The following is a 12,378-nucleotide window of genomic DNA, read 5'->3' as shown; positions in this document are numbered from 1 at the left end:
AGGACCAGTTGAGAGTATGCAAGTAATAACTCTATCGTGCAATAAAAGTCATATATTAACAAGGTCAAAGGACCAAGGACAGAAGTCGGACAATTTCAGCCTGAACAGGTAACCGGCTAGTCCTTCACGCTCAACACATGTACATGTAGCCCAGATGAAAAAAATCATACTTATTCTCTTTATATTAACTGTCCACATCAACAAGCGTCGTATTTCCTATGACCATTGACTGCACCTCTCAGTTCACCCCACGTGAGGGCACCTAGCTCAGCAACCAATCAGAGCCTACCCAGGCCGCATTGACCCTGTCAGCCAGGAAGTGAGGTGGAGGTGCATGGTGTCCCGGGTTTTTCTTATCTCAGCAAGAGGAGTGGAGGCATCTGCTACTCAAACCGAGAAATCCACGGACAAAAGAGAGGAAAACTCAGGATTGAGAGGAAGGAAAGCCAGCCTACTTACCTGCTGGAAGTCCGGAGTCGAGTGGCTGGATGAAGGAGAGAGGCAACGTCGGCTAACCACTCACTTTTCATCCGGAGAGCTGCTGCAATTCCAACGCCAGTGTGTGTTGGGCTTTTGTGAAACAGAGCAACGGTCAGGTTTTTTGGAGAGGACGGAAAAGTCCAAGGACCAGGACGATATTCTGGTTGTGATAGATGGCGAGCCAACCACTTTGAGGACGATCTACCCCAAAGAAGATACACACCACACACTCATACATTCCAGTTACACTCACAAGGACCTTTGAAGTTGGCTATCGCCAGCTTAACTCTAAATTCTTAAAGGGCCCCAACGAGTACTTTTATTTTGTTGAGTGTGCACACTATTTATTTTATTTTATACTTTATCTGTACAAATTGGACAAATACCTGTTATACTTTGTGTAACAGTTGGTGAAATGTTAGTATTTGACCACTAGGCGGAGCTCTTGTAATGATAATGTAACTAACTCATTTTATTTTGTATGTTTTATTTTTGTGTTGAGCATGTTAACATTTTCCTTTTTTGCCTACCGGATTGGTGTACAGTTAATTTGATACATGGAAAATAGCCGGTTAATTTTGTAAATATAAGGTAAGGGCAGAGGTCACTTCCTGTTTTGGAAAAAAAGTCAGAGAAGCTGCGCATGGTGACGGTCTAGCCGTGTAAAAGTCAAGCTAAGAAAGAAGAAATAAGCCCTAAGTTCCAATTACACCGGTTTGTCTACTTGCAGGCCAAAGTGGTATGTTTGTTTATATTTTGTGAATTTTATATTGTAATATGTTTTAATGCTGAAATATAATTTTCTTGTACATTTGTATTCACCAGTTCTACGGTGTACCTGTACGTTAAGAGAAGCACGGTAAACATCAGTAAAGAAGAACTCTCGTGTCTCTCGTGTATGTGTACAAGCCGGCATAGTAGAACACTCCACTGCTCCGGAGAAGGCAACGAGATGGTTGGACCGACGCTACTAGCAAGAGACGCTACTAGCAAGAGAAGCTACTAGCAAGAGAAGTATCACATGCTCCAGCAAATGCATTGAATACGTAAAGAAGCAAGCTAACAAGTGAAAGATAGTCAAGCAAGCACAAAAGTCCGTGTCTTGGAAGTAACAAAGCACTTGTAAATTGTTATCAAGCCTCAGTTCCATTTGAAATTCAAAGTGACCTTTCATATTAAGGAGCAGCTAAAATCAAGATTTATCAAGTAAATGTTAAAGTCAAGTGAAAATACTATTAAGACAACATGGCAGATGAAAATGAAGATGCAATACAGCCCACTGAAGAAGAAAGTGCTGAGGATAATTTTCAAAATGATGAAAGTAAAGAGCAGACAAATGGAGAAGAAACTCCACAGTGCTCAGTATTTACTGAAGGCACACAGTCAGAAAGCTTACGCAGAAGCCAGCGCACACGCACTCTCACTGAAAAGGGACAATCCTTACAAGAAGCCAAGTTAAATGACTTGACAAACAATTTTGAGCGAGTTTACAAGAAGTGGAAATACCACATAAACTTATTTAAAAGAATGGTGAAGAGTAAAGACATTGAGTTAATACCTGAAGCTGTAAGTGTTATAGACACTAGTATGACTGACATCTGTAACATTCATGATGAGATCAGAAAAATACAAAGTCCTGATATTGAAATGCGCAGAAGATGTGATGTGTGCATGGCTATCAGTGAAACTGCCAGAGCAAAGGCTCGGTGCCTTTTAGAAGAAGATGGTGATCCAAATAGTATACCCTGGCCTGATTCAGAGTCCGTGTATGACAGCAGTTCATCCAGCGCTTCTTCAAGGATCACATATAAGTCAAGGTCTATCTCTGGGATGTCAAAGCAATCATCTCTGGTCACACTACAACAAAGACAAGAAGCTGCAGCTGATGTAGCAGCTACAGAAGAAGTCATTAAAATAATGAAAACACAGCATCAGTGTGAGGAAGAAATCAGAGAACTTGAAGTTGAGGATGCAAGGAAAAGAGCTCAATTTCTAACTGAGAGCACCTCAATAAAGACAAGGTTAGATGAAAAGAGAAAGGAAGTGGAACTTTTGAGAGAATTGCAAAAGCGTAATGCAGCACAAGCAAGATTGAAAGTGTATGCTGAAAGTGTGAATAGTGAGGATGAAGACAAATCTCCTGTTCATTCCCAAGTAAGACAAGATAGTTCCGTCCCGCAACCAAGCTTTCCAAATGTGTACTCAAAACCATTCATCCCCTCTCAAGTTAGAGCTCCGCAACAAACTGCACCTCTCCAAGCCTCTGTCCCTCAAACAGCAATTCGTAGTGCAAATGAAACGCCCTCCACTGATCTTGTAAGGATGCTCGCTGAAGCTATCACTGCAAACAGAATCCCAATCCCAGAGCCTCCAGTCTTCACAGGTGATCCACTGCAGTATAATGACTGGAAGTTGTCTTTTCAAACATTAGTTGACCGCAAGAATCTGCCAATTCAAGAAAAGCTATTCTTCCTGAGAAAGTATGTTGGAGGTTCAGCGAAGAAGGCTATTGAAGGACATTTTCTGGTTGGAACAGACACCGCTTATCATGCTGCCTGGGAGATACTCAACGACAGGTTTGGAGATCCCTTTGTGATAGGCAAATCATATCGTGACAAGATTCAGTCATGGCCAAAAATTAACAACAAAGACACTAAAGATCTACGTGAGTTTGCAGATTTTCTAAGCAGTGTTGAGTCAGCCATACCTTATGTTCAAGGTTTACAAGTTTTGCATGACTGCGTGGAAAATCAGAGGATAGCTGCAAAGCTGCCTGATTGGCTAAGTGCACGGTGGAACAGAACGGTGACAGAGTTTCAAGATGAACACAGAATGTTCCCAGATTTTAGTCATTTTGTCAAATTCCTGAATAAAGAAGCAAGAATTGCATGTAATCCTATCACTTCTCTGCCTGCAATAAAGCCGACTGAACAAGACAAGCATGCATTCAAAGACAAGCCCAAAAGAAACTACATGCTGAATGCTAAGTCACTTAGTACAAGCTCTAGTGAAAGGACAAATGTCACATGTCTCTTTTGTAAGAAACCTGGTCACACGCTTCAGAAATGTCGCAAGATAATGGACAAGTCAGTTGAAGAGAGAGTAAAGTTTGTGCAGTCTGAAAAACTGTGCTTTGGTTGCCTCAAGACTGGTCATAACTCTAAGAACTGCACTTCCAGAAGTGTGTGTGACAAATGCCAAAAGCCTCACCCAACTTGTCTACATCAAGACAGAGAGAAAAGAGACAAGGAACAAAGAAAGAATAGCCAACAACAATTTAAGGCTAACCAGGAAACAGAGGTTTCTGAAGTACAAGAGCAAGTATCTAACCAAGTTACATCCAACAGAGTTGTGCAACAAAAGTCAAAAGGTTGTACTTCCTCAGTTGTCCCAGTTTATGTATCCACTGTGGATGAACCAGAGAATGAAAAGTTGGTGTATGCTTTGCTCGATACTCAAAGTGACACCACTTTCATCTTGAAAGACACAGCTCAGTCGCTCAACGCCATGTTAGAGCCAGTTAAACTCAAGATTTCCACTATAACGTCCAAAACAAAAGTTGTTTCAAGCAGCAAGTTAAAGGACTTACAAGTAAGAGGCATTTACTCTGAAACGAGAATCAAACTACCAACAAGCTATACCAGAGACTACATTCCTGCTAACAGATCACATATTCCCACAAACAAAACAGCAGAGAACTGGTCACATTTGAAACATTTATCAAAGGAGATGGCTCCCAAGCTTGATTGTGAAGTTGGACTACTGATCGGATATAACTGTCCTCAAGCATTGCTCCCTCTAGCGGTGGTCAGTGGTGATCGAGACCAGCCATTTGCACAGAAATCTCTGCTTGGCTGGAGCATCATTGGCTACAGTGACTCTGAAGGTGATTGTGAAGATGAAATAGGAGTAAGCCATCGTGTTATTGTTAGGCAAGTCTTGCCGGCATACTTTGTAACAATACAAGAGTGGCTACTCAAAAGTTAACATTGTGTCCAGGTCATTATTGCTGCTCAATACTTTGGCTCCATACGAATTTGGTGTCTTCTGATTCTGGCCAGGGTCTTATTACGAGCCCAAGTAATTATTGCGCTGTAATTCACCTTTATACCTTAAAGTTGGTTACAGAAGTGGCGAGCCAGCCAGGAGCCAATTGATTTGAGCATCAATATTGAGGCAATGACCAGCATGGATTTCATACAAAAGTCTGGTGTCAAAATACCTAATGCGGTTGTTGTCGCTGGGATAACACAGGTATCTGAGAAAGATGAACAGGTCATTGACTTTCTGAAACAGTATGGTAAAATCACAAGAGTCCTTTTTGTTGACGATTCACTGTCCAACTTCTACCAAAACCTGATCGTAGAATACTCTACCAGTTCAGCCTTAGAAGGTTTAGAACCTCGTTTACCATACACATACACAGCACAAGCTGATCCCAGCGTTGTCTATGAAATTAAAACACTCAGTAGCATGTACACTACCACGGTTGGGAGTAATGTTACAAAAACCTACTTGGCGGAACTCAAGGAACTAGCCAAGCTGAGTGGCAAAGACTACGGTGAGGTGCTGAAGGAGATGATGTGTCAGATTGGGGAGGATGTTGAAGCCATGCGACCTACCACTGAAGAACCTTCTCCCACGTATGTCGAGACCACTGTTGTATCTCCGCCCGCTCCTAAAGAGCGACAGTGTCACACCTCACATTCAGATGTTACACCAAGTGATACTGGTGCCACTGATGATGTTCCCCTCACTAATGGAAGGAGAGCAGCGTCCCTCTCAGTAAGTGACTTGAACCCACCTGACATTCAGAAGGTTGTGGTAGAGCATATCGTACGAAGGCAAGATGTTGTCCCACACATCCAGTCCCAGGTGAGACTCCGTTCCTTCTCCGGTAAGGTTCCCAGACCTAACAATGAAACTGATTATGACACATGGCGCACACAAATTGAACTGCTCCAAAATGATCCCAGCATGTCCCCCCTGCAAATATCCAGAAAGATCCATGAGAGCCTGCTCCCACCAGCAGCTGATATAGTTAAGAGTTTGCGGCCTGAGTCACCACCTGTGACTTATTTGCAGCTTCTAGATTCAGCCTTTGGCACTGTAGAAGATGGCGAGGAACTTTTCGCTCAATTCCTGAACACCCTTCAAGATCCAGGTGAGAAGTCATCCACTTACCTTCACCGGCTACAGCTAGCATTAAACAGAGCCACGAAGAGGGGGGGAGTCGCATGTGAAGGAGTGGACAAACATCTACTTAAACAGTTCTGCAGGGGATGTTGGGACAACGACCTACTCAGCGCCCTGCAACTTGAGCAAAAGAAGAGCAGCCCACCCCAATTCTCAGACCTGTTGTTAATGATTCGCTCTGAGGAAGATCGACAGCAAGCAAAAACTAACCGTATGAGAAAACACATTGGCACCACAAAGCAGAGAACTCAGTTACAGTTCCAGGGTGCACATGTTTGTGAACCAGAGGAGAAACATGGGAGTAGCATTGCTGCTATTGAGGATCTGCGAAAGCAGGTGGCGAGTCTGCAAAGTCAACTAACTACATTCATGTCACAGAAAAAAACAAAGTTTGCAAACAGCAAGGACCCTGCAGGGAAGCCGCAGAGTAAGATGTCAAAGCCACATGGTGTAGATGGATGTATGCAAAGACAGACTTCAAAGAGGCAAAGGGGCAGACCCAAGCCCTGGTATTGTTTCAACTGCGGTGAAGATGGACATATCGCTCCATGCTGTGTTGACCCCGCTAACCCCAACCTAGTAGCAGAAAAAAAGAAGCAGTTGGAGGAGAAACAACGCCAGTGGGAAGCGCGAGATTGTACAGATTCACCTTTAAACATCTAACAGTTCCTGTTGTGGGACAAACAGGAGCTGAGGAGAGTCAACAACGTCCCTCAGACGTAAACAATGGTGACAAAATCACAGCTGAGGTTAACAAAGTAAGTACCCCAGCAAAGACTGTCAAAGCACAAACATGTTCTGGCTTAAACCATTCAGAGCAGAACCAATCTTTCCAACTCCCTAAACAGTTGATTGGTACCAGAAGTACAGCTCAAGTGACTGTGAGAGGTGAAGAAGTCAACTGTCTTCTTGACTCAGGCTCCCAAGTTACCACTGTTCCTGAGTCATTTTACCAGCAGCACCTTTCAGAGCAAAAGATCAAGCCACTACATGACCTCTTAGAAGTGGAAGGTGCTAATGGCCAGCTAGTGCCTTACTTTGGCTATATAGAAATGACCATAACTTTTCCAAAGGACTTTATAGGTGTTCCAGTAGATGTAAACACACTTGCTTTAATCGTCCCTGACACTTCACAATCCCTCATGCTCATAGGCACAAACACCCTAGATGTACTGTTCGACATCTACTCAGAGACTGACTTAGCCAATCGTCAACCCCTCCCACATGGCTACAAAGTAGTCTTCAAAATCATTGAGTTGAGACGGAAGCAGACAAGTGACACCCATCAGGGGGTAGTGAAGCTACTTGGCAAGATGCCTCAAGTCATTCCAGCTGGTTCAACTGTAGTGGTGGAGGGAGTCGCCCTTGGCGAGGGCCTTCAGGATGAAAAATCTGTTGTAATTGAGTACCCATCATCGTCCCCCTTGCCCGGTGGCCTGCTACTTAAAGCCGGTCTGGTGGACTTTCCCCAGCGGCAGCCCCACAAGTTGCCAGTTGTTATAAGCAACGAGTCTGACCACGACATTGTCATCCCTGCCAAGTGTACTATTGCAGAGGTTAGTGCTTATCAGACCATCCTATTAAAGGAACACAACAAGACCAAACAGTCAGAACTATCCCAGAGAACTCCAGAGACTCCATCTTTCCAAGAGCCCACCATAACCTTCAATTTTTGTGACTCCCCAGTTCCATTGGAATGGAAACAGCGCATCACTCAGCAGCTCAGCGGCATGCCTGAGGTGTTTGCACAGCACGACCTGGATTTTGGCCGGACGGACCAGGTGCGACATCATATAAAACTTTCGGATGGCACGCCTTTCAAACTACGTGCCCGGCCAATCCACCCACGGGACATTGAGGCTGTCCGGAAGCACATTCAGGAACTCCTTGATGCAGGAGTTATTAGAGAGTCAGAGTCCCCATTTGCGTCACCCATAGTGGTAGTCCGGAAAAAGAACGGCCAAGTCCGGTTGTGCATCGATTATAGGCGTCTAAACCTTCAGACTATAAAAGATGCGTACAGCCTTCCGAAGCTAGAGGACACATTCTCAGCCCTCAATGGTTCACAGTGGTTCTCTGTTCTTGATCTAAAATCAGGGTACTACCAGATCGAGGTCGAAGAAGCAGACAAACCGAAGACGGCCTTTGTGTGCCCTCTCGGCTTCTGGGAGTTCAACAGAATGCCTCAGGGTGTAACGAACGCCCCCAGCACGTTCCAGCGGTTAATGGAGCGGTGCATGGGGGATATGCATTTGAAGGATGCATTGGTCTTTCTTGATGACGTGATAGTATTCTCCCGAACCCTTGAGGAACACGAAGAAAGACTCATGAAAGTGCTCACTCGTCTAAAAGAGTTTGGGTTAAAGCTGTCACCAGAGAAATGTGTCTTCTTCCAGACTTCAGTCCGTTATCTGGGACATGTGGTCTCCAGAAATGGAGTTCGGACTGACCCTGAGAAGATTTCGGCCCTTAAAACATGGCCTGTCCCACAGACCCTGCGAGAGTTAAAGTCGTTCCTTGGTTTTGCTGGGTATTATAGAAGGTTCGTTAAGGGGTATTCCAGCATTGTGAAACCTCTCCACAACTTAACTTCGGGGTACCCACCTAGCCACAAGAAATCAAAAGTAAACGCAAGACAAAGTGCACATCAGTACCATGACCCAAAAGACCCTTTCGGAGGTCGCTGGACGCCAGCTTGCCAGGAAGCCTTCGAGTCAGTCATCCAAAGTCTCACCACTGCCCCTGTACTTGCCTTCGCTGACCCCCAGAAACCCTATATACTGCACACCGACGCCAGTACCACCGGGCTTGGTGCTGTATTGTATCAGGAGCAAGAGGGACAACTTAGAGTCATAGGCTATGCAAGTAGAGGGCTGTCACGGAGCGAAAATCGCTATCCAGCGCACAAGTTGGAGTTTCTGGCGCTCAAGTGGTCAGTTACAGAAAAGTTCAGCGACTATCTCTACGGCAACCACTTCACTGTTGTAACGGATAGTAATCCGCTGACTTACATTCTGACTTTAGCAAAACTTGACGCAACTAGCTATAGGTGGCTAGCAGCACTGTCCACATTCTCTTTCAAACTCCTCTATCGTCCAGGGAAGCAGAATGGAGATGCGGATGGATTATCACGCAGACCACACGGAGGGCTAGCGGACGACCTGAAATCACAAAAAGAGATTGAACGCATACAACAGTTCACTCAAGATCACCTTTGTGATCCAGACAACATCAATGCTGTAAATCAGTCTGTGGTGAAAGCAATCTGTGAGAGGCAGTTCACCTACAGCGTCAGTCCTGACAATGAAAGAGAGGCAGATGCAGATTGTGTTGCCTTGGTGGAGGTGCTTGCTGTGTCTCCTAGTGCTGTACCTGATAGCTATGGGCAAGAGGAACAGTTTGGAGGTCTGCCAACCATTCCCCATCTAACTGAGGCAGAGCTGGCAGACGAGCAAAGAGCCGATCAGTGTATAAAGCATGTTATTTCTCAGATCGAATATGGGGACACACCACCTCCAACCGTGCGCACACAGCTCCCTGAGCTTCCACTGCTCCTCCGAGAGCTTAACCGTCTTGAGCTCCGCAACAATGTCTTGTACCGGCGACGCCAAGAGGGGTCCCAGAAAACCTACCAGCTTGTACTTCCAGCTGAGCTTTGCAACACAGTTCTCACCAGCCTGCATGACCATATGGGTCACATGGGAGTCGACCGTACACTGGACCTTGTAAGGTCAAGATTTTATTGGCCAAGGATGGCTTTGGACGTGGAAAGGAAAGTGAAGACGTGTGGCAGGTGCGTGCGGAGGAAGGCACGGCCTGAAAGAGCGGCCCCCTTGGTCAACATTAATACGACACGACCTCTTGAACTCTTGTGCATGGACTTCTTGTCCCTGGAAGCTGACAGGAGTGGAACCAAAGATATATTGGTGATCACGGACCACTTCACTAAATTTGCAGTTGCTATCCCAACACCTAATCAAAAGGCCCGCACAGTGGCAAGGTGTCTGTGGGAGAACTTTATGGTACACTATGGCATCCCAGAAAAATTGCATAGTGACCAGGGTCCAGATTTCGAGTCCCGCACAATCAAGGAGCTCTGTCAGGTGGCTGGTATCCACAAGGTGAGGACAACCCCATACCATCCTAGGGGCAATCCTGTGGAACGATTTAATCGTACCTTGCTTGATATGTTGGGAACTCTCCGTGATCAAGATAAGTCCTGTTGGCGTGACCATGTAAGACCCCTGGTCCACGCTTATAACTGCACCAGGAATGAAGTGACTGGTTTCTCCCCGTACGAACTGATGTTCGGACGCCAACCTCGGTTGCCAGTTGACCTTGCATTCAACCTGCCAGTGCAAGAGGAACAACACTCATCTCACTCTGAATATGTGCAAAAACTCAAGTCACATCTCAAAGAAAGCTACAAGTTAGCTATGGACAAGGCTGCAAAGATGGCTCACAAGAACAAAATGAGGTTTGACAGACATGTAACTGCATCAGACTTGGAAGCTGGAGATCGGGTATTGGTCAGGAATGTCCGTATCCGGGGCAAACATAAGATTTCAGACAAGTGGGAACACACTGTGCATGGAGTGGTGAGAAGGGCAGGCAACCTCCCAGTATATACAGTTAAGCCTGAAAACAAAGATGGTCCCCTAAGAACACTACACCGGGATCTGTTGCTACCATGTGGCTACCTACCTGTGGAGGAAAGCAGTGAGCATGTACAGAAGCCAGTGTCACGCAGGCCAAGAACCCGTGCAAATCCAGCGCTAGAGGAAGAGAACTCCTCAGACGAAGAAGATGATTTGCTCATTCCTGTTTGGTTGAGTTCCCCTGTCCACACAGTGAGTGAGAGTCCTGTAAATGTTCCTGATATTGACAACCCACCTGTTTTTGACAGCCAATCTGATTTTGGCAACATACCTGATATGCCTAACAGTACTACAGATGATACTGAGTACTTATCTACCAATGGAGTCACACCGACCGAACAAGTGGATGAAATAACCTTAACTGAAACTGACTCACCTGTTGATGACCCAGACGTCCAAGAAAGGCAACTTCCATTTCAGGAGGCTGGCACCAGAGGTGCGAATTCTGAGGAGAGAGTGGAGGAGATAGTCCCAGTGGATACAAGGGAAAACATGGATACAAATGATTCTGTAAGGAGATCTGAGAGAAACCGTCGTCCGCCACGACGGCTTGACTATACGGAGCTAGGCAATCCTCTGATCACTGCAGCAAAATCATTCTTGCAAGGACTGTCTTCAGCTTGGGCCGATGTCATCAGTGATGGTGAAGAGCCTGCTTCGCCCTCTTCCTTGACCCGTCAAATAATCATCATTTAACTGTCTACCATGTACAGGGACGTGCATGAGTTCAGGAGGGGAGGGTGTAGCCCAGATGAAAAAAATCATACTTATTCTCTTTATATTAACTGTCCACATCAACAAGCGTCGTATTTCCTATGACCATTGAATGCACCTCTCAGTTCACCCCACGTGAGGGCACCTAGCTCAGCAACCAATCAGAGCCTACCCAGGCCGCATTGACCCTGTCAGCCAGGAAGTGAGGTGGAGGTGCATGGTGTCCCGGGTTTTTCTTATCTCAGCAAGAGGAGTGGAGGCATCTGCTACTCAAACCGAGAAATCCACGGACAAAAGAGAGGAAAACTCAGGATTGAGAGGAAGGAAAGCCAGCCTACTTACCTGCTGGAAGTCCGGAGTCGAGTGGCTGGATGAAGGAGAGAGGCAACGTCGGCTAACCACTCACTTTTCATCCGGAGAGCTGCTGCAATTCCAACGCCAGTGTGTGTTGGGCTTTTGTGAAACAGAGCAACGGTCAGGTTTTTTGGAGAGGACGGAAAAGTCCAAGGACCAGGACGATATTCTGGTTGTGATAGATGGCGAGCCAACCACTTTGAGGACGATCTACCCCAAAGAAGATACACACCACACACTCATACATTCCAGTTACATTCACAAGGACCTTTGAAGTTGGCTATCGCCAGCTTAACTCTAAATTCTTAAAGGGCCCCAACGAGTACTTTTATTTTGTTGAGTGTGCACACTATTTATTTTATACTTTATCTGTACAAATTGGACAAATACCTGTTATACTTTGTAACAATACAAGAGTGGCTACTCAAAAGTTAACATTGTGTCCAGGTCATTATTGCTGCTCAATACTTTGGCTCCATACGAATTTGGTGTCTTCTGATTCTGGCCAGGGTCTTATTACGAGCCCAAGTAATTATTGCGCTGTAATTCACCTTTATACCTTAAAGTTGGTTACATACAGCAGCAAGCAGATAGCCATGCTAACGCGTCATTAGGTAAAGACACAATGAGGAGGTGGTGACCTTCACACAGCTGAACATGAACATTTCAAAGAAGCAAACAAAGGCAAAGTGGATAAAGCTAAAGCTGTCTTGAATTCTGAGTCAGCCGCAAGCTAGCAGCCTCGATATGAGCATAGGATCAATGCAGTTATTAGGAAAACTACAGAGACGAGTGAAAAAGAGAAAAGGGTTGATTTCCTCCTATCTTGTGATGTTATAAAGTAAATATGACCTTCTTCTACAAAGGAGAGTTACCACCTGGCATTTAATGAGCCCACAGTTCAAAAGTTGAAGAGGTTCACTGGTGATCGTGGCACAGGTGACTTGCGCATCTGTGAAACTGCCGTTACTGCTGA

The 12,378-nt window shown here is 45.4% G+C and overlaps 1 protein-coding gene across 3 annotated transcripts in view; it reads right to left on the bottom strand.

Moving 5' to 3' along the window:
• LOC146688093 (BMP/retinoic acid-inducible neural-specific protein 3-like) overlaps positions 1-12,378 on the bottom strand; it is a 31,571-nt gene that overhangs the window by 2,081 nt on the left and 17,112 nt on the right. The window lies entirely within an intron of this gene.

This window comes from Copadichromis virginalis, linkage group LG18, assembly GCF_057382275.1.
Source record: "Copadichromis virginalis isolate Kocher_CV1m ecotype Utaka linkage group LG18, C_Virginalis_male_GT1.1, whole genome shotgun sequence".
NCBI lineage: Eukaryota > Metazoa > Chordata > Actinopteri > Cichliformes > Cichlidae > Copadichromis > Copadichromis virginalis.
The sequence above is the reverse complement of the archived record's forward strand: the minus strand, read 5'-3'. Positions and strand labels throughout refer to the sequence as shown.